This window comes from Oryctolagus cuniculus, chromosome 16, assembly GCF_051225735.1.
Source record: "Oryctolagus cuniculus isolate XC-2025 breed Fujian yellow rabbit chromosome 16, ASM5122573v1, whole genome shotgun sequence".
NCBI classification, from domain to species: Eukaryota; Metazoa; Chordata; class Mammalia; order Lagomorpha; family Leporidae; genus Oryctolagus; species Oryctolagus cuniculus.
The window spans coordinates 65,966,853-65,989,731 of NC_142882.1; the positions used below are offsets into that span (position 1 = coordinate 65,966,853).

The 22,879-nt window shown below is 41.2% G+C and overlaps 1 protein-coding gene and 1 long non-coding RNA gene across 13 annotated transcripts in view; one reads left to right on the top strand and one right to left on the bottom strand.

The window, feature by feature from the left end:
* POU6F2 (POU class 6 homeobox 2) overlaps window positions 1–22,879 on the top strand; it is a 448,120-nt gene that overhangs the window by 387,738 nt on the left and 37,503 nt on the right. The gene's annotated exons all lie outside the window — the stretch shown is intronic.
* Window positions 1–22,879, bottom strand: part of LOC103349454 (uncharacterized) — a 165,708-nt gene that overhangs the window by 5,647 nt on the left and 137,182 nt on the right. For 10 of the 12 annotated variants that reach the window (XR_016222662.1, XR_016222659.1, XR_016222655.1 and 7 more), the window contains one exon: window positions 2,517–2,623. This is a non-coding gene — a long non-coding RNA (uncharacterized LOC103349454). The remainder of the gene's footprint in view (window positions 1–2,516; window positions 2,624–22,879) is intronic. The other 2 variants (XR_016222658.1, XR_016222651.1) reach the window with 1 other exon arrangement.

Below are 22,879 nucleotides of genomic sequence, written 5' to 3' on the forward strand. Positions count from 1 at the left end.
GCTCAAAATACTATGTCAATTTCAATCGATACATTCAATCCATTTCCAATTCCTTAAAGATCGCCACTGAGTTTTCCCCCAAAAGGGTAAGAGATTCTTTCACTGGAATTCTTGACATCAACTAGCTTTTTACATTTGAAAGTTCGCCCAAGGGTAGAAACAATAAAATCTAAGCCAAAGTTTAGAGAGCACATTTTCCTGCTAGCTTGGGGAGCGTAGGTCTGAGGAGCAGTCCATTGTTAGGAAGACCCTGACCTTAGCTTCCCATCTGCTGGTTTCTCTGGAAAGTCAAAGCCTAGTAACTAAGAGCCTCAGCTTTGACTTCGGACCCAGCTGGCATTAGGTTTAGGCTTCGCCTCTTTCTAGCTTTAGAACCTTGGGACAATGCCTTACCCCACCCAAACCACAGCCTAGTCTTTAAAGCTTACATGGAACCTTTGAGCGGTAGATGCCTGTGGCAGCAACTAGCACTAGAAAAGTAGGGGCCCGAGGTCTGCCTTCGCAGCCAGGCAGTCCCCACCCCACACAAGGAGACAAGCCAGAATCTTCCTTCAGGCTCTTTGCCTCCAGCTCTCAAGGGGAACAAGTCCCACCTGGGACTTGTAGTTTTGCATCCCTGTCTTGGCATTTGACTTTTCTTCCATTAACTGGATCTCAGTAAATTTAAAGAGCTGGAAATTGATCTACCAAAGGATATTTTTCCCTTGTTTCTGTTTTCCCAACCAGAAGTTAGGAGCAAATATGGCAGGAAAATGTCAGTCATTTTTATATTTTTCTAACCTTGCTCACTCATGTGCTGTTAATTCAAAGGACAGATACTCTTCAATAGAATAATTTTAACAGAAATATTACTTCCTAAATTCACAAAGCACATATCTCACCCAAGGATATTAAAGCATTTCAAAATTATATCAAACCCATTGTGTCTACAAAGCACATTGAATCTGTTAAAAACTAATTAAAAATTAAAGTAAAAACAAAATTATATCAAGCTCAACTATACTCTGAGGTGAAAAGGGAGCAAGTACCCTTCAGGTAATTAGGGGCCATGACAATGGCTATGCATGGCATTACTGAAGAGAGGATCCTAGGCCTCTTCACTTACTGGATCAGGAACTCCTGCAAACGGGGGAGTCAAGTAGAACAAGACCTCAGTGTGGACTTGTTTGAACCCCAGGTTGGCCTTACGACCTTCAGCAAATTAAGTTCTCCGAGCCTCAGTTTGGCTAACAATATAACAAGGATATTTAAATCTAATCTCTAGGTTGTGAAGATTAAATAAATAGTATGTTGGGGGGTGTCTACCATGCCATCTGAGTATACAATTAAAGACTCAGTAAGTAGTTGCCATAATTATCATCATCATCATCATCTTTATTTCAAGCTTTGTCTGAGATTTTCTGGAAACCTGTATTTGGTAGGGATACACAGCAGGTGTACATACATAGGCAAAGAGAAAGGGTGCTGGAGACAACATTGCCGTTCTCCAGCTGTGAGACTTTGAGCAATTTCCTCTCCTCTCCTCTCCTCTCCATGCCTCAGTTTCCTCATTGGAATAATGGGAATAATAATGGCACCAGCTCCTAGGATTACAGTTCTTAGGATGGGGTCAGGCACATTATGACAAAAAAACAAAAATGCTAAAGCTCAATAAATGCTGTTTATCAAGATAATACAGGTTGCACATCCCTAAATCCAAAATTCCACAATCCAGAATCCTTCAAAATCTGAAACTTCCCGTGGACCAATGTGACATCCCAAGTGGAAAATTCCACAGCTGATATGGGATGGTTCAATATACACTAACTTTGCTTCATGCAGAAAAATATTTAAAACATTGTATAAAGTTACCTTTCCATGTGTAGTTCATGTATATATGAAATAGAAGTGAATTTCATGATTAGACATGAGTCCCACCCCAAGATAGTTCATAATATATATGCAAATATGACAACCCCCTCAAAAATAAACAGCCCAAAACACATCTAGTCCCAAGCATTTCAGATAAGGAGGGCGCATAAGTGTCGTGTGTATATCACCGTTCACACAACCCCGCCTATGCCAGAGTTTGCATACTGAGTTATTTTAGGAAAACATTATCCTTATGTTGGTCTGGGGTGTGTGTGTGTGTGTGCACACATGCACATATTCTTCACACTCATTGAGTGGCTATGTTCAGGATTTGCCAAGTAGATTTACCATCGATTTGTTCAGCTTTGGAACTGCCTTTCTTGGGCCCCTGGCAATATCTCCTTATTGGCGTTATTGCAGAAAAGTAAAAGCAAATGAAATTTTGTTTTGTCCTAGAGCAGAAGAAAGCATTTTACATTTTAACTGAACCTCAGAATGTTTCCCAAAGAAATCAAGTCCTTGACCACATGAAATTTTTTTAAGTGACTGCAAGTAAAGTCAAAGACCTCCCTTTTGTCTTTTATGGCTCAGTCATGTAAAAAAAAAATCACCTAAACAATATTACTTTTTTAATGTATTAAAGAAAAACAAAAATAGAGACTTACCCATGCAGGTTATTCAAAAAATACACATACCAGGGGCAGGGATTTAGTCTAGTGGTTAAGATGCCAGTGAAGTCTCCTGCATCCCACAGGTTGTCTGTTTATAATCCCTGTGAAGAAGAAATAAACAGTATACAGTGACTCAAAGTAAATGAGGTTCATTACATATATTTAGCCAAAGCCAGGTGATGGGGAATTTAGAAATCTTCATGTAAATTATTTCATTTCATTTGTAATAATGAAACACTAAATGTATAAAAAATAAAAAATATAAGACACCTTGTTTAACCAAGGACTAACCAATGTTAATATAGATATAATAAGTTTCAATGATAAAACCAGTGAATTCTTTTCATGCAAGTTTTTCACTTTTACTATAAAATATTAATTTTTTAAAAATCAAGATTCAAAATATGTAAAGAGTGATGCTGCCTTTTAAAATACCAAAAAAGCAATACAATCTATTATGTAAATATTTTGGATAAGTAATCAAACATGGGTTGTTGAAAATTAAGAGTTGGTATCTGTATGATCACAAATATTATGAACAATCCATCTATGTAATATGCTAAGCTAATGGTCTGAATCATGTTTTCTAAACTGAAAATCAAAACAATCTGAAAAAGATTTTTTCATTTGCAAATGTCATGATAGGAAGCTTTTCTGAAAGATATAAGATGTAAATCACATTCAATGAACTATTATTTCAAGTGGCTTTTTTGGGAGGGGAATGGAAGAACATTTTTAAAATCAGTTCTTTCTGGAGACTGGGAAATGTGTGTTCATGGGGTTAGGAACGTTCCAGGAGTTTTACCCTGGCTTCCTAGGAGTGATAAAGATAAAGCACTAGCAACAATGAACCACCGTGATCTTTTCTACTAACTTATCTCCCCTTAGAGCCCAGCTCAGTGCTTTCTTTCCTCATTTCAGGAAAAGTAATTGCATTCATGCAGTGTTTCCCTAAGTGTGCTCCTCGAGAAAACACGGAGTCCCTCCTGAAGCTCCACACGCGAGGGTGCCCTGGTCACAGGAGACTTGCGTCCTGCAGGCCAGGGCCCCACAGGTTCAGCATCACCAAAGGGGCCAGCAGGCAAACCCGTTAACTTTGTCAGTTCATAGTGCAGCAAGTCCTGCACACTGTTTCCGTCCACGGGTTTCAATGCCAAGTGATTATTTTGCAATTAGAAAAGAGATTTGCTTTTTGCAACAGGGGGCTTTGCAGAGCTGTTTTGAGGGCACGCAGCTGCTTAGCACCTTTGTAGAAATGCAGAGTTTCAACCATTCCAAGAACTCCCAAGGATAGGGATAGGAAAACGGAGGGCAAACTGGGGCGCTGCAGACCTGAGGCCCTGGTGGAGGCGGCGCTCTTTGGTGCTGGGTAATCTACAATGATTGCTCAGAGGTGGCGTCCTGAGCCAGAAGGAGAGAGCAGGGGTCTGGCCCAGGGTCCTCACCTCTTTGGTTGTGGGGCGCTCTGCAGGTCAGTGGTGCCGTGCAGCCCCGAGGCACGGCCACTCCCCGGCCCGGGCAGGGCAGGTGGGCACCGGCAGACTCAGGACACCGTCCCTCACTGTGACTACAAATTGTTCCACACTTTCACTGCTGCTCCACCCTTCCACCCCTCCACCCCAACCCCCATGTCTGAAATGAAAGGGTTCATCGCATCACTGGCCCAAGGAGCTGAAAAGAACACCCCCTTCCAAAATCTTTGTCTTTCCTCCTTCCCCAGCAAAACAGCCTTGCAACCTATCATGTGCAAAAGAAGGGGCGGGCAGGGATATCTCCAGTGGGAAACACCAAGCAGGGGAGAGAGGACCATGGTCTCTCACCCAAAGCACAGCCCTTGTGCCCTCCCACTGTTTCCTTGGCTGCCACGCCTCTGTTTTTATTCTTTGTTTTCCTAAGAACAGGAAAGTGTTTTCTTGAGTAAGCTCTTGAATCAAGACTGTTGTCACCTTCTCCTATCTGATAGGAGAGGGACCAGATTACCTAATAAGCTGCCTAATCACCAGCTATCTTCCTAAGCAGGTAATAAGCTGCTATTTACCTGCTGCTCCTCAGAGCCAGTCTGGCTTCTTCCATCTCTATGTCATTGCCATAGTCTGTGTTCCAAGTACCAAGCCTCACTGTGGCTTTATGGCAAAATGCTATGCCTAATTGAAAATTCACGTGGCTCATTTCAGTAAGAAAAGCCCTTTAACCATTTTCATTTTTATAGCAGTGCTAGGGTTTAACTGAGTGTTCCTTTAAGCCAAGTGATTTCTGGGAAATACAATGTCCCAAGGATGGGGTCTTCACTGTGGAGCTGGCTCTACCTGTAATTCCCCCTACTTGAGCTCATTATCTGAGAGTTTTGCAGAGTTGAGTGACTTCTTATAAGTGACAGTTCACCCTGTCATCCTGTCCCACCCCAATTCTCTCCAGGTCAAACCCCTCCTCGTTTGTCTTCTGGCTGCTCCATAGATAGGAGGTCCACACACTCCAGCACCTGCATTTTTTCTCCATCTGCAGATGAACACTGTAATTCCTGCCCTACCAACCTCAGAGAGCTCATGGCAAGATGAGATCCACACACTGGAGAACTGTGAAGGGATGCAAACCTGATCACATGAACATAGGATGCTTTCACTGGCATTCTCACCATTAGCATTGTCACAGATCCAAGGAACCAGAGCAGTAGTCTCAGGCACAGAGACACTCTTGAAAATTCAATCTCAGAACTCCACTTCCTCTTGCCGGAGAAAATTGGCCTCAAGGTGTCATGGCCTGGGGGATCATCTGTCTCCTGCCTTGGGGCAAGTCACTGGAACTTTGCGGAAGGAAGTGCATAGTGTGCATTTCCACAGGTGCCAAAATCCCGCGGCATCTGCTGTCACGCTTTGCAGCAGCAGCACCCAGAAAAGTGACGTTAGGATTAACTAAGCCCCTGATGTGGTGAGGCCCATATATTTCTAGATCTTCCACAGTTGCCACTCTAAGGAGGCAAGCACTTCTGAAGAAAAAGAGAAACATCTAGCACTGTATTTGGAGCCTAAGAAACCACAGATTTTAAATTATGCTTAAATTTACACCAATGATTTTGGGGAGAGGGGAGAAAAACACTAGCATGTTAAATACATCAAATGTTGAGGCAGCCTAATTTCACAAACATTAATAATGTAAGAAAAGTACTAAAATGTTGTGATTAAAGGAAGAGTTCCAATTGCAGAAGTATGTTATTTGTTTGATAAATAAGCTTAAACAAACCAATATCAGACAAACTAGTGTGTGTTTAGTAAACAGACGGGAGTAGATGCTAGGTTTTACAACTACAGAATGCATTAAATTTGTTTTGCATTCACGGGCAAGAAAAGGGAGAAAGTGCCAAATTTGGGGCTAGCATCCCTAGGAAAACATGAGCTCTTTCCATAAACCAGTTTTACAGTTCAACAGAGCATTATCAGACAGGGGAAAACATCCCACCTCCAAAGACAAGTTCAGTGCATCATTTACCACCCCATATGCCGAATAACACACCCAACTTCCTTGCTGATCCACGTGATGCACACCCTTAAAGATGTCATCAGCTCATGGGGCCAGCAAGAAAGAAGTGAGAAATAGATCAAGACCAGAAAGAATGGAAAAGTCACAATTCAGTACAGCAAGAAGAGTGAGGTTCAAGGTCAGATGTACAGAGGCAAGCTTTTGTGTGACCCAGTCAAGTCTAATAGCCACAGGATGCTGCTCCAAAATGCCACTTATCTCATCCACTAACCTTTTCCAGTTGTGTAGACGACAATATAAGTAGATCCTGAGAAGTTGCCATGAGGTGGAGAGCTCAGAAAGCAGTGAAGTCAGGACGGGGACGCCTATATACATTTCAGTAAATGCATTCACCACGCAAAGCCCAGCAGGGGAGCGGGAACTGACACACTCCCTAGATCAGATATTTGCCAATAGAGATTCACAATAATCCAGTCTTGTTGGAGTAACAGAAGTGGGCATTGCAGATATCCATGTATTCACAAAGTACAAAGGACACAGGCTTTCAAATCAGGCAGAGAGAGATCTGAATCCTGACCCTACCGACGAAGCTGTCCAATCTTCCTCTGCTACCGTTTTCTTTTCCATGAAATAATGACAATATCTTTCTCTTCAGGTTGTTAGGAGGCTTACTATTATCAGCAAACATCAAAATTATTACGATTTACTGAACACTCTGTGTGCCAAGCCATGCTTAGCATTTGATGGGTTGCACCACCACCATACAAATTGGCTTATCCCCACTGTAAAGTTTAAGGAAGTTCCAAGCTCACACAGCAAGCAATGGCAGGATCCAATATAGTAATACTTTTCGTTTTCTTTACTGATGTTGATGTAGTTCAAGAGGCTAGACTAGCTCCTAGCATGTAGTAAGCACAAATATTGTAATAAAATCTGTGATCTGAATGAATGGGATGGGGTATAGTCTAACATGACATTCAATATGCATTTTGCATAAATTCATCGTTCATTTCATTCTCACAGTGATCTGGCACCGTTATATCTAATTTACAGCTGATGGATGAACTGGAAGCTCAGAAGAGTTAGCCAGCTCTCCAGAGCTACAGAGTTAATAAACGACAGAGCCTGGATTTAAGCCCAGATCTGGCCACTTCAAAGCCCAGCTTTCCTCTGAGTGAAGTTGGTTTCAATACAATATGTATAAGTGCCTAATATAGTGCTGGCCAGATAGTAGTTATTCCATAAATATAATGCTTTCTGCACCCACATATATATTTTATCCATTTTGACTGATCTAAAGTAGGGCCTATGTAACATATTAAATTTTTATGTGAAAATTCTTTTAAATATGCCATCTAGCATTACTGTGTCTGATGAAAATAGTAATCATCTATTTACTTACCTTTCTTCAAAAATTTCAAGATTTTTCTAAAGAATGAAAGTAATAATGGATATTAACTACTTGGTACACACATGCTCATGAGTACTAAGCCTACCCTTCCTCTCCCCCGTTGTTCCTTTTTTGTATCTGACTTGAAACCCATGGTCCCTCCCATTTGACGGTTTTGAGTCTCTGCCCACACCGTGAGTAACTGAAGTAAGCTGGATGACCTTGACTCTCTCAGCAGCTGCAGGCGAGGTGATCCCTAGCTTACCTCCATAACATGACCCTATGGCTGCAGGATACAATAGCATCTACTTTTCTCCATAGCAAAATACTATATTTAATCCAAAGGCAGGGCCACAGGCATATCACCTGACAGGTCCATGAAACCATTATTGGATTCCTTTGCCACCCTAGAATAGAAACATTCCTATTTGCCCTCAGTAAATCTGTAAATTACATTAGCATGCTATCCTAAATAACCAGTAGGAAAGGATAAGTGATACATGCAGCTAAACAAACATGTTTTAAATTCACATGGAATTTGAGGATTTGGTTGCAAGTCAAAAATGGGAGACTTTTTAATATGAGGCTCTTTTCAGTATCATTGAGTTGTGAATAAATATTTCAGTTTTTTAATATAAAGGGTGGCATCTTCCAGAGAAAGGCTATGTTAAGGTAACTGTATTAGCCAGTTTTTTGTTAACTATAGTGAAATACCATAAAGAAAAAAAATGTTAATTTAGCTCACAGTTTTGGGGATTCAAATCCAAGATCAGGCAGCCCCACTGGGTTGGTATCCAGTGAGAGTGACAGATGGTGATGGAACTTAAGTGGACAAAGGACCACAGGTAAGCCAGAGAGCAGGGATCAGCTGGACTGACTCGGCCTTCTGTAACAATCCTCTAATGAGAACCATCTTCCAAAGGTATGCCCCCACTAAGCTAACCTCCTCTTATGCCTGACTTCTAAACACCCTACTCGAATTAAGTTTCCACCCCTACGTAACATTAATTTACTAGTTTTTAAAATCCTACATGAGGACAACTAACAGAGCACACTAAAGGAAACTTGTAGAAGTGAAATTGACACTATGAGAAGCAATGACTTGATCAGCTCTTGTCTCGACTGTCCAGGAAGAGTTTATTATTTTTTTACTATTTTCTTTTTCTACTTAATACCTTGATTGAACTCTTTACTTAACACAGAATTATTATTAGGTGTTTAAATCCAGTTGAAAATAGGTCCCTGTAAAAAAATAAGTGTGAGAAGAAAGAGAGGAGATGTTCATTTTGGTTCATGTTCCCATGGACTTACCCCTAAGGGTAAAGCTAAAACTTGCCTTGGGACTCCAAATTCCACTAAGCTGGGTGGTACTAATGCCATCTTACAGGTTAAAGTGATCATTTTTAAGTGTGTAACTGATCATATAGATAGGAATAAGTGTCAAAGGGATCACATAAACAAGACCAATTGTCTGGTAATAACAATAGAATTAAAAAGGAGAGAATGATCCAACATGGCAAGCAGTCCACACAGCAGACTCATAGAGTGACAAATGCCCTAAACAGCACTCTGGCCTCAGAATCAGCCCTTAAGGCATTTGGATCTGGCTGAAAATCTCATGAGAGTAGTTCAGGCATGGAAAGCCAAGTCACGGTGGCAAAAAATGATCTACATGAAGGATCTCTGTGAGTAAGATCCCAGTGGAAAGAAGGGACCAACCAAGAAGGAGGTACTTTTCTCTGAAGGGAAGAGGGAACTTCCACTTTGATTATGGCCTTGTCTAAATAATGTCAGAGTCTGTGGACTCAAAAGACTTCCATAGCCTTGACAGCTCATGACAAGAGCCTCAGGTGATCAATGACGTCATAAGAGTGTCAATTGTTGAGTCACTTACTCCCCATGTAGGATCTCTGTCCTTGATGAGTTGTGCTGAGAATTAATGGTAAAACTTGTCTAAAAACAGTACTTTATACTTTGTGTGTCTGTGGGTGCAAGCTGTTGACATCTTTACTCAGTACAGAGTTGGTCTTCTGTATATAAAGATAATTAAAAATTAATCTAATGAAGAATGGGATAGAAGAGGGAGTAGGAGGTGGGATGGGAGTAGGGGTGGCAGGGCAGGTATGGGGTGAAGAATTGCTATATTCCTAAAGCTGCACCTATGAAATTTGTATTAGATAAAAGCTTTCTAAATAAATAAATAAATAATAAAATCCTACATGAGGTTGGGAACCAAACCATGTTCAAACAATAGAAATGATAACACAAACTACTTACATGAACACAGAAGGGAGTGACACAGTATCTCAGGAACCTAATAACTTTGATTTTTTAGAACACAATGTCATATACATCTTTTTTTAAATGAATGCAAATTTCATAGGTGCAACTTTAGGAATATAGTGGTTCTTCCCTTGATGCCCACCCTCCCACCCTACATCCTACTCCCTCTCCCATCCCATTCTTCATTAAGATTAGTTTTTAATTAACTTTCTTTTTTTTTCTGTATCTTTTAATATTCTTTGTTTTTTTTTTATCTTTTATTTAATGAATATAAATTTCCAAAGTACGACTCATGTGTTACAATGGCTTCCCCCCCCATACCGTCCCTCCCACCCACAACCCTCCCCTTTCCCACTCCCTCTCCCCTTCCATTCACATCAAGATTCATTTTCGATTATCTTAATATACAGAAGATCAGCTTAGTATACCTTAAGTAAGTATTTCAACAGTTTGCTCCCACACAGAAACATAAAGTGAAAAATAATAGATGATTTTTTTTAAATGATGATGAAATCAGATCAGACCTATTGTCATGTTTAATCCCAGTGAGAGTCAAGTTGGGAATTGATAATTTTTTTTTTTTTACAGAAGATCAGTTTAGTGTACATTAAGTAAAGATTTCAATCGTTTGCACCCCCATAGAAACACAAAGTGAAATATACTGTTTGAGTACTCGTTATAGCATTAAGCCTCAGTGTACAGCACGTTAAGGACAGAGATCCTACATGAGGAGTAAGTGCACAGTGACTCCTGTTGTTGACTTTACAAATTGACACTCCTGTTTATGGCATCAGTAATCTCCCTATGCACCAGTCATGAGTTTCCAAGGCTATGGAAGCCCCTTGAGTTCTCCGACTCTTATCTTGTTTAGACACGGTCATAGTCAAAGTGGAGGTTCTCTCCTCCCTTCAGAGAAAGGCACCTCCCTCTTTGAAGACCTGTTCTTTCCACTGGGATCTCACTCACAGAGATCTTTTGCCAGAGTGTCTTGGCTTTCCATGCCTGAAATACTCTCATGGGCTTTTCAGCCAGATCCGAGTGCCTTTAGGGCTGATTCTGAGGCCAGAGTTCTATTTAGGACATCCGCCATTCTATGAGTCTGCTGAGTATCTCACTTCCCATGTTGGATCACTCTCCCCTTTATTTATTCTATCGGTTGGTGTTAGCAGATACTAGACTTGTTTATGTGCTCCCTTTGACTCTTAGTCCTTTCATTATGATCAATTGTGAACTGAAATTGATCACTTGGAATAGTGAGATGGCATTGGCACATGCCACCTTGATGGGATTGAATTGGAATCCCCTGGTATGTTTCCAACTCTACCAACTGGGGCAAGTCAGCCCGAGCATGCCCCAAATTATACATCTCTTCCCTCTCTTATTCCCACTCTTATGTTTAACAGGGATCACATTTCAGTTAATTTTCAACACTTAAGAATAACTGTGTGATAATTACAGAATTAAACCAGTCACATTAAGTAGAACAGACAAAAAAAAATACTATGAGGGATAATGTATTAAGTTGTCCATTAGCAGTCAGGGCTATGCTGATCAAGTCACCATTTCTCATAGTGTCCATTAGTTTTTAATTAACTTTCATATACATCTTATGTTATTTAAGAAATAGAGTTTCTGCCTGTTCTCAGCTCACATGGGATAAACCACTAAAAATGAGGATAATATATATGGTGTTGCATATCTAGACTTGTTCCTGCAATCCAAAACCTATAGGAATCAGAAAGAACTAAGAACTTACCCTTCTCAGAAGCCAAATCTGATACTGTAAACATCACTAGAAATATTACAATTTTTCAGAGAAGCAGGTTAGTTTTAATTCTGAGTTATGGATTAAGTTAATGGTTTTACAACCAAATCTTTCTTGTTCTTCAATAAGTATCACTATATGAGCTTATTTAACACCGTATGTCCAGTTTGTGAATGATTCCATCTGACAACACTGTGATATGTGTTTCTGATACGGTTGAACCTCAAAATAACTTTCAAAATTTTAAATTCCAAAATTCATGTTATTGACATTAATTATAAATTATTGTGCTTAAACAGGACACTCAGAACATCATTATGTTAATGACTTATTAGCAATGATAAATCACATTTCTCTAGGGCCAAATTTGAAGGACCTGAGCATTTAAGATTTTTTTTTTGAGGGACAGACATTTAAGGTAAGAAACAAGACAGTGAGAAATCATAGCTGGAAGAGTACATCAGGTGCTCTGCTTACATCAGTCACAAACTGAGCACCAAGGTCTGGGAGCAGATTACTCACCTATGAAAATGGAGAAGCAATAACATGAAGAAAACTCATCATCATAATTTACAACACTTGATCTTAGTCAAAAGGCCAAGAAGCAATTCATTATCATAATTTTAAGGAGTTAGAATCTTTGTTGTGAGAAATGAGAAATTCTGTAGTCTTACCCTAATCATTAAAAAATCATTCTAACAGGAAATTGAAAAAGCAATATTTGTTAGAGTGATGAGGACAACTTTTTCTGATTGAACAAATAGATAAACATTGCATGCGAGTATCAAAATACATTTAATTTTGCCACAACAATGGAAATTCTCTTCACAAAAAGCTCATGCATCATCTTGGACTCATGAAACTCGTTGGTGATAAACAGATGCATTTTTAATGACACTTGCGTGGCTTAACTCCCTATCCATTTTTTTTCTTAGAGGCTTGTTTTCTTGTTTATCCTAATTTAAATTCCGCTTTACAGTCTGAATGCATTGAGTATAAATACAGCACCAAGAGATACTATATATGTATAGAATTTTCTCAAACAATTGCCATTCTCTTCACCAACTCCTGAAAGAATTTGGTTTATTAGAGAGAACCAGTCCCTGATTTAGTTGTTTTTTTTTTTTTTTTTTTGCTATCATTGCTGTAACTCTTTTTCTCTCTGAGAAGAAACACAAAATAAACAGTTCCTAAGTCCAGAGCTTCACCTAGGAATATTTAATAAACCTTCTAAGGACCAAGGTTTGAGTCAAGGTGTTCTCCCAAGCAATAAATAACTTTAATCTGATTTTCTCATTTAATCTGGCATCAACAGGCTAAAGCAGAAATACTTCCCCAAATTCTAGACATTTCTGCTGGTATTAAAACAGAGTCTTAGGCAAAGCCACATGAAGTCTCACAACACTGGTCTTTCTACAAAATGGTGGCTTTACCACAGTTGTGATTCTTTTTTGAAGGAAAAACAAAATATTTCAGCAATTTCACAGTGTTGGTAGCTGCAGAGAAAATGAAAAGGACTCATAGTTTAATATGTTTAAATTGGTGAAACAGAGAACTGAGGATTAAAAATGTTTGCAGTGCATCCTTTAAAATTTATCTTTGTTTTCTGGTACATGAACTATTCTTAAACTTTCTAGTGGACAAATGTAATGAAAATGTAAAACCACTGAAGGAACTTGGAAACTGAAGCATTAGATCATCTTTACAAATATTTTCATTTTCTCCCACTGAATAAGTAATATTCAAATAAATAAATAAAGTGAGAAAAAGAATAAAGAATGGGAGAAACTACAAATTGAAACCAAGACCACAATGGCTTGAAGAATTGGCTGTTGTGAGACATCGCACTTGCCCTTATTATAAATAGCCATGAACTGAGATATCCGTGTTTTTATTCTGATTAGGATTCTATACACAGGAAAATTTAATGGATTCATAGATGGCAGAAGACATGAGAGCATGGTGGAACTCAGCCACTGTTTAGCAAATGAGAAATTCACCAGATCCTTACAGAGGAATTAAGATGTATGGAGATTATGACTGTGGTGAGGTCCTAAGCAGCAACAGTGTCCTGGGCAAAGTTAGGGGCATCCTCCACCATGTGCCTGTCATTGCTACCCTCCAGTGAGAATCGGCAGTTCCAGGGGAAGACAGTCATGGCACTTCTCCACCCATTCCCCAGGATCCCTCCAAAGTCCACTTTCCTTACCCAGTAAGAAGTGAATACAATACTGAGAGCCTTGCTTATTCGGTCTTTGTTGGAAGGATTATTTTGTATCACTAAGTACTTCTCCCTGGTCACAACTGAAGCCATTCAACATTGATCCCCAAGTCATTCCTGTCTTAGTCCATCCAGGCTGCTACGACAGAAGACCATAGACTGGATCACTTATAAACAGCAATAATCAACAGAATTTCTCATATTTCTGGAAACTGGGAAATCCCAGATCAAGCTGCCTGCCGATTCCACGCCTAGTGAGAGCCTGCTTCTTCGTTCACAGATGCGCTCTTCTCACTGTGCCCTTACATAGCGGAAGCAGTGAGGGAGCTCTCTGGGGTCTCAAAGAACCCCAATCCCATTCATGAGGGCTCCACCCTCCTGACCTAACCTCTTCCCAAATGCCTCCCTTTGAAATGCCATCACGTTGGGGATTAGGTTTCTACATATGAACTTGAAGGGCTAAAACCGTCTACAGCAATATGCAACTGAACCTTGACTACAGAGGAAAATAACATTTTGCAAAATTAACTCTCCCATTTTCATTGTCCCACTTTCTCTTGAGTAAAAAGTACGCAGAGGGGAGAAGGCAAACAGCACCACAGAGAAATCAAGAACCCCTAAGTAATCTAGAACTTGCCAACCGGGTTTACAGTACAGCTCTACGATTCAGATATAATTTTAAAACATGTGTGATGGCAGGCACCTATGCTGTGTTCAAGAAAATGATATATTTCCTGGATACTGATCACTGCCCACCCGGCCAGCCCTTCAGGAATGGACCACAAAGGCAGTTATAATGACTGCTCAGTTAGTTCTCATGTCCATGTAGTATCTTCTCATATAAATTGAATTAAATCTTTTCATTATATACTGGATCAAAACTTTTTTCCATCAAGGATTCCTAACAGATGAATAGGTACCCAAACAAAAGAAGAAATCGCCAATCTCAGAATTACAAAGAGTATGATGCACTTTAAAATTTAAGGAAAACCAAAACACCACACCTGCCTCCGTAGTGTAGTGTATGCCAAGTTCAGTTGCAGTTTTACTGCGGTGGAAACTGTCAACTGCTCCGAACAGGGCCGAGGCTGCTAACTTCATTTTGTGAAAGGACTTGAGAAAGATTCAGGTCCAATAAGAATGATCACTGTATCAACTGAGTTGGCTCTTACCTGCGAGGCCTGTCACTTTCCTGAGATGTGGAATTCCTTCTGCAGGGTGTGCTGCTAATGGGCTGCATAACTAAGGTTCGCCCGTGCTCCGTAAGCAGACAGTTCCTGCAAAGTACCTTTGCAATTGACATTATTCATCCTGTCTTACATCATTTAGATCTAGTAGGATCCCTTCACCCGCCTCATCATTTGTATTGGAAAACACAAGCAGACACATTAAATTTTTTTTTTCTTTCCCTGACTGAGGACTGTTCAGGAGTGCATCTGGGAGTTTGGGGTAGTCTTGTGTTTAATTAAAGTGAAGAGAAAATGGAGACCCACAAAAGCCCATCTCTGCTAGACTTTATAAATACTGCTGGTTACTAATGTGAATAATCTTGCCAATAGAAGAGTACTATGGAAATAAGTTGATTTGGATGCTAAAAACCTGCAAAGTATCCATATGAGATGTCTTCAAAAAGTTCATGGAAAAGGCTTAGTACAAAAACACAACTTTCAAAAGACTTTTTACATGAAAATAACTTATCTTTCTGGTCTAGTTTTCCTGAACTTTTTGAAGTCCCCTTGTATGACTGTCAAATGGCCAAGTCATAATTGCTCCTGATTCTCCTGACATTTTCTTGGATAGCATCACTATCATCTGCTTCTGTGGCTACTGACTTTCCCTGTTAGCATTTTCAGGTTTTCAAAAGCTTCAGAGGAACTTCAGCAACTGGCACATTTGAATAGTATCCATTTTTAAGTCCGCTGAAACTTTAACAGTGTTATAAATAGCAGCCACAAGCTCTCAGAAATGAACCGAATTCATAGTTTATATGTATGTTCTGCTCATGGTTTTAAATTTTCTACTTCTGGAATCTTGTTAAAATCTCTCTTCTCTCTCCTTCTATAGCTCCTTTTTGCTTTCCTTTTTCCTCTTCCTCAAATATTCTAGCTGAGCAATTCCTGACATTGTGCCCTATGAAACCACTTCAATTCTTGCAATTGACCTTAAGATTTGGGGAGAGAGCAGCCCCTCTCAAGCTTCTCCCCTTGTCCCTGGACAAAAGTACAGGGTCTTACTTCTGGACACACCTGGTCACTCTTGGGCAATATACTCTTCTACGGTCACTCTAAATCACATTTTAAATCTCTCCCCCTCCTTTTCCCTTCCCTATTCCTCTTCCTCGTCTTCTTCCTTTCTCTCTCTCAGTTCATCTTTATCTCTCTCTTACCCCCATTACTCAAACCCACAGCCTCTGATGTTGGAGTTTTTTTTGAGAGTAGGTCCCACAACTTTGAAGCTACTACATTTACTTAGAAACTTTCACCAACCTTAAGGTAAAGAAAAAGCTTCCCATGCCCCACCCCTGGGAATAAAAAAAAACCTGCCCAGAATTTAAAAAATTCTGTCTCCCCTCAGTGTGGGCCCTGAATCCTAAACCAGTCTAGGTGGTCTTCAGAAATCCTTATCAATTTGTGGTCTTGTCCCTATCTGGAATGTTCTGCCTGTTAAATTTTGTTGCCTACACGTACACTTTTTCCATGTAGCATTCTATTGTAAGACAAGAAAGGATAAATCATTTTTCTTGGTAAGGTACTGTTTTTCTATTTCTTCATCGATACATTTTTCCCGTGGTGAAATTACAACATTCAAAATAACTTAAAAAAATTGCAACTTGGTGCTAATGTCCAAAATTTAACACACAAGAATGTAAACAAAATTATGTTACGAATGAACATTACTGACCACCTCTTTAGTTGGTAAGGCACAATGTTGAGAGCATTGCATACAGTAAGTTATTTAGTACTCACAATACACTTCAGAGTTATGCATTTATTCCATTTCACAGATGAGAAGACTGAGGTTTTTGAAGGATTTAGTGTTTTACCAATAACCTCCCACTAGTTAGTGACAAAACCTCAGCTTAAACACAATCAGGACATTGTTTTCTCTATCTACATCTTAAATTCTATTAAGAAGTACCTTTAATGTCTTTAAGAAGGGTTTTCTTTTATTCATTTTTTTATTTTTGACAGGTAAGAGAGAGAGAGAGAGATAGCGAAAGGTCTTCCTTTTGCTGTTGGTTCACCTCCAATGGCCACCACAGCTGGTGTGCTGCGGCCAGCGCACCGCGCCTATCCAAAGGCAGGAGCCAGGTGCTTCTCCTGGTCTCCCATGTGGGTGCAGGACCCAAGTACTTGGGCCATCCTCCACTGCACTCCCGGGCCATAGCAGAGAGCTGGCCTGGAAGAGGGGCAACCGGGACAGAATCCGGCGCCCCGACCGGGACTTGAACCTGGTGTGCCGGCGCCGCAAGGCGGAGGATTAGCCTATTGAGCCATGGCGCCAGCCTAAGAAGGGTTTTCATAGATTTATTTATTTACTTGAAAAGCAGTTACAGAAAAAAAAGGGGGTGGGGAGAGATGGCTACAACAGCCAGGGCTGGGGTGGGACCAAGTCAACGCCAGGAGCCTGGAAGCCCATCAGGATCTCCAATGTGGGTGCAGAGTCTCAAGTACTTGGGCCACCTTCCACTGCCTTCCCAGGCCCATTAGGAGGGAGCTGGATTGGAAATGGGGGCAGCCAGGACTCCAGGTGGTTCTCAAATGGGATGCCAGCACTATAGACAGCAGCTTAACCCACTGCACCACAACACCAATCCCTTTACAAAGCTTTTTCAGGAACAGGATTGCTTTTATGGTTGCTTTGCTGTTATTATGGCATAGGTTTTCATGCAAAATATTCTTCTCGTAACAGGACAGAAAGTGCCATTTGGAAGATCCTGACACCTCCAATTCTTTACTCCTAAGAGTCTGTTTTTAAAGTTGAAATCAAATAGAACACCCAATGGGGATTCTAATTCTGACAATAAAAAACATCAAATAAGTGGGTATTAACAGGGGTACAGTACCTTTAGATACCCATAATGAACACATTAAAATGCATACTTCAAAAAGGGTTAACAGTTGTTCATTTAGAAAATCTGTGCTGTCCATTTCATGTAAATTGGTCTAAGGTGAAATTCTGAGCTTTAGTGAGGCCACCCTTAGGCATACTACTATTCCCTATCCCCAGGCTCAAGCCAGACATTGTTAATCAATCATAGCATGATTTCTTCCTGAACCTTGAAACTTCCAGAGTTCCAGGAATCCAGAGCCAACTGTTGTTTGCAAAGTTAAACCTGTTTGTCCTTGGCTTAATGTCTTCCTCTATTTGGATGCCTTCACCTGCTTATCTCTATGCATTTCCATGCTCTCAGATTCTCTTCGAACCCCATCTTCCCTCAACATTCATACTTCTCTTGTTCCTCATCTTGGACACAGCCCACTACAAGAAGGCACTAGATTGCATCTTGGAATATGGTATTTCCCTACACTTGCTAGAATCAATGTTCTCACTAGAACTGCCAAAATAATCCTAACTGAATTTAACCTTACACCTGGGACACGATGAGCCCAGATTGAATGCAAAATATAAAGAAGGCAAAACCATTACTAAAAGGAAGAGAAGGGAAGGAAGGAGGAGGTGACTGGCTGCTTCCATTCACAGTGACGGCTCACCACCAGTGCCCCTGACTCTCAAATGCTCTGTGCTCTTTGTTTAAGAATAAACAGGCCAGCGCTGCGGCTCAATAGGCTAATCCTCCACCTTGCGGCACTGGCACACGGGGTTCTAGTCCCAGTTGGGGCGCCGGATTCTGTCCCGGTTGCCCCTCTTCCAGGTCAACTCTCTGCTGTGGCCAGGGAGTGCAGTGGAGGATGGCCCAAGTGCTTGGGCCCTGCACCCCATGGGAGACCAGGAGAAGCACCTGGCGCCTGCCTTCGGATCAGTGCAATGCGCCGGCCGTGGCGGCCGTTGGAGGGTGAACCAACGGCAAAAGGAAGACCTTTCTCTCTGTCTCTCTCTCTCACTGTCCACTCTGCCTGTCAGAAAAAAGAAAAAAAAAAAAGAATAAACAAAGAGATGCTAGTGTTTGTTTTGTTTTTGACAGGCAGAGTGGACAGTGAGAGAGAGAGACAGAGAGAAAGGTCTTCCTTTGCCGTTGGTTCACCCTCCAATGGCCGCCGCGGCCAGCGTGCTGCAGCCGGCACACCGCGCTGATCCGATGGCAGAAGCCAGGAGCTAGGTGCTTTTCCTGGTCTCCCATGGGGTGCAGGGCCCAAGCACCTGGGCCATCCTCCACTGCACTCCCTGGCCACAGCAGAGGGCTGGCCTGGAAGAGGGGCAACCGGGACAGAATCCGGCGCCCCGACCGGGACTAGAACCCGGTGTGCCGGCGCTGCTAGGCGGAGGATTAGCCTAGTGAGCCGCGGCGCCGGCCTAGGGATGCTAGTGTTAACAAAAGCCTCTTGACCAAAAAGTGCTGAGGTTACCCGGACATTTAGGAAAGAATTGTCTCTGCTGATGGATTGAAAGACCTGAGGAAGCCACCGATTTACAGCATTGATGGGTTTCCTTTTCTTAAAGATATGGGCGACAGAACTGCATGTCAATTTGACATCTGTAATCACATTCTCTGGAGTAGTTTAACACATATCAGAGGATGTAACAACCTGTGGCCCATCAGAGGCCTAGTCTGGGTGCCCGGGCTCCTGTCATACCTGCCTCAGACTGCTGCCACTGACACCTGTGTGTTGGCAGTCAACACACTCAGGGCACTCACCCTCCATCAGTCATAACTTATCCCTATTGAATACTTCAACCAGACCGAGGTGCGTAGGTATATCATTAGTGGTAACCTGACAACCCATCAGAGGCACATGGCCCTGAATCGCTGGGGTTTGCTATAGTAACAAAATAACCTTTATGATGGCTTCAATTATAATTGCTGCTGAATTAATGATGGTCACATTTGGGTATAAGCCACCCAAATTCTTACGGGAACAAGGATCTGTTAAATATATGTTCTAGTAGCTAGTAGTCATTTGGATGATTTCTTTAGTTGTTGTTGCCACATGAACTTTATTCCTCAGTTGTGATTTATGCTATTAACTCATTATGAACTCATTTTTTGTTTTTTAACTGTTATTTAGTAAATATAAATTTCCAAAGTACAGCTTATGGATTGCAATGGCTTTTTCCCCCCATAACTTCCCTCTCACCCGCAACCCTCCCAACTTCCTCTCCCTCTCCCATCCCATTCACATCAAGATTCATTTTCAATTATCTTTATATACAGAAGATCAATTTAGCATCTATTAATTAAAGATTTCAACAGTTTGCACCACACAGAAACACAAAGTGTAAAATACTGTTTGAGTACTAGTTATAGCATTAATTCACATTGAACAACACATTAAGGACAGAGATCCTACATGAGGAGAAAGTACACAGTGACTCCTGTTGTTAACAATTTGACACTCTTGTTTATGCATCAGTAATCTCCCTAGGCTCTTGTCATGAGTTGCCAAGGCTATGGAAGCCTTTGGAGTTCACAGACATGGATCTTATTTAGACAAGGTCATAGTCAAAGTGGAAGTTCACTCCTCCCTTCAGAGAAAGGTACCTCCTCCTTTGATGGCCGATTCTTTCCACTGGGATCTCACTCACAGAGATCTTTCATTTAGGTTTCTTTTGGTTTTATTGGGTTTGGGTTTTTTTTGTTTTTTTGTTTTGTTTTTTTTTTTTTTTGCCAGAGTGTCTTGGCTTTCCATGCCTAAAATACTCTCATGAGCTCTTCAGCCAGTTCTGAATGCCTTAAGGACTGATTCTGAGGCCAGAGTGCTATTTAGGACATCTGCCATTCTATGAGTCTGCTGTGTATCCTGCTTCCCATTTGGATCGTTCTCTTCCCTTTTTATTCTATCAGTTAGTATTAGCAGACACTAGTCTTGTGATCCCTTTGACTCTTAGACCTATCAGTATGATCAATTGTGAACTGAAATTGATCACTTGGACTAGTGAGATGGCATTGGTACATGCCACCTTGATGGGATTGAATTGGAATCCCCTGGCACATTTCTAACTCCACCATTTGGGGCAAGTCCGATTGAGCATGTCCCAATTGTACATCTCCTCCCTCTCTTATTCCCACTCTTATATTTAACAGGGATTACTTTTCAGTTAAATTTAAACACCTAAGAATAATTGTGTGTTAATTACAGAGTTCAACCAATAGTATTAAGTAGAACAAAATACTAAAAGGGATAAAGTATTAAGTTGTACATCAACAGTCAGGACAAGGGCTGATCAAGTCACTGTTTCTCATAGTGTCCATTTCACTCATTTAAGGAAACAACATTTGGACACGAACAGCAACAATCAAGGAAGGCTTCTGTCAGGAAATTCAGAACTCTTCCAGGTCACAAACTGTCATTCCAATATCCAGCATGGGCCTCCACCTGGTTAAAGATGAATCCTTACTGATAGAGAGCTTATAGCAATGAGGATCATTGCAAATGAAGCCTAAGCTACTTGTAATGGGATAGATGAGGTAATAACTTCACCCAAAAATATCTGACATTGCAACCAAAGCTAGAGTAGGCCATAATTTTTGAGTTGAAGTGGGAGTTAACCAACCCAGCAACTCTTATGCTAAGGATTCATTGGGTCATTTTGTTTCACACTTGGATGAATGCAGCAGCATCCCAGGAGCTCATCTCCTGGTCTGTAGTCTCTCACTACGTGGGTCCATTCTATCCGCAAGGCCCCAGTCACACCTGAAATAGCTCTGATTCCACACTCCTCCTCACCTCACCCTACCCCATCAAAACCCCTATATATAATGTGTTGAATGTATGTAATCTGACCCTTCTTGGATGACCTGTCACTGATCACTGCCCATGCTCTCACCTTCAGACTAGTCTCCTGGTCTAAATTATTTCTCTGCTTTGCCCAATCCCACCCAACCTCTGTCACCCTGCATGGCCATCATCTGTAAAGTCCCCCTGGACCATCCTCCTCTTTCTTCTTTAGAAGTATCTTATCCGCTCCCAATACCCCTTTGAGAACCCACCGTGTAGGTATAGAGATTTTCACAGGTAGTCCTTGCCCCTCATTTGCTGCTAATCCTTCCTTCCTGTGGATTGTTGGAATCTTTCACTCAACATGGCCGTCTTGTCACCCCCTGCCCTGCTCCAACAGCATCTTCTTGGCATCCTCCATGACACCCGGCACAGAAGAGGATCTACAGTTATTAGGTTACTTTTCCAGAATCTTCAAAAGAGTGTGAAATAGCCTTGTATATTGAACAGGAGTCATAGCCTAGTTGCTGTGTTGGCTCAATGACATGGGAGCCAGGAAATCAAACTGCAAAAGCTAGTTTTAGACTACAACTGTTTCAAAAACATCCTATTTCTACATTTGCTCTAAAACCAAGCCTCCTCTAAGTGATTTTCAAACCTCAGTTTAATTTACTGATTTATTTGAAATATAAATGAACTTTTAAAAAGTTGATGGAAAGTGGCATTAAAAGATAACTCTTGATACAAAAAGTTTCAAACTCCAAGCATAGTTTTCTCAAAATATGCATTTTCCATTTTTCCATGAACTTTTTTATTTTTTGACAGGTGGAGTGGACAGTGAGAGAGAGACAGAGAGAAAGGTCTTCCTTTGCCGTTGGTTCACCTTCCAATGGCCGCCGTGGCCAACGTGCTGAGGCCAGCGCATCGTGCTGATCCAAAGCCAGGAGCCAGGTGCTTCTCCTGGTCTCCCATGCATGTGCAGGGCCCAAGAACTTGGGCCATCCTCCACTGCACTCCCGGGCCATAGCAGAGAGCTGGCCTGGAAGAGGGGCAACCGGGACAGAATCCGGCGCCCTGACTGGGACTAGAACCCCGTGTGCCGGCGCCACTATTGAGCTGCGGCACCGGCCATTTTCCATGAACTTTTGGAAGACTTCCCATGTGTGTATTTTACTTTTTTATACCAAAATAGGTTTATCTTTTAATTTCATTTTCCATTAACTTTTTGAAGTCTCCTCTGTGTGTGGTGCAAATACTTCCCTTGAATTTCAAAATGTCTTTAATTTAAAATACAGTTTCCACTGGTAACACTGACAACTTTTCCTCATGTTGGAAAATCCCAGACCTATGCCTTCTCTGCTTCCTCATTTCCTTACAGCATTCTCT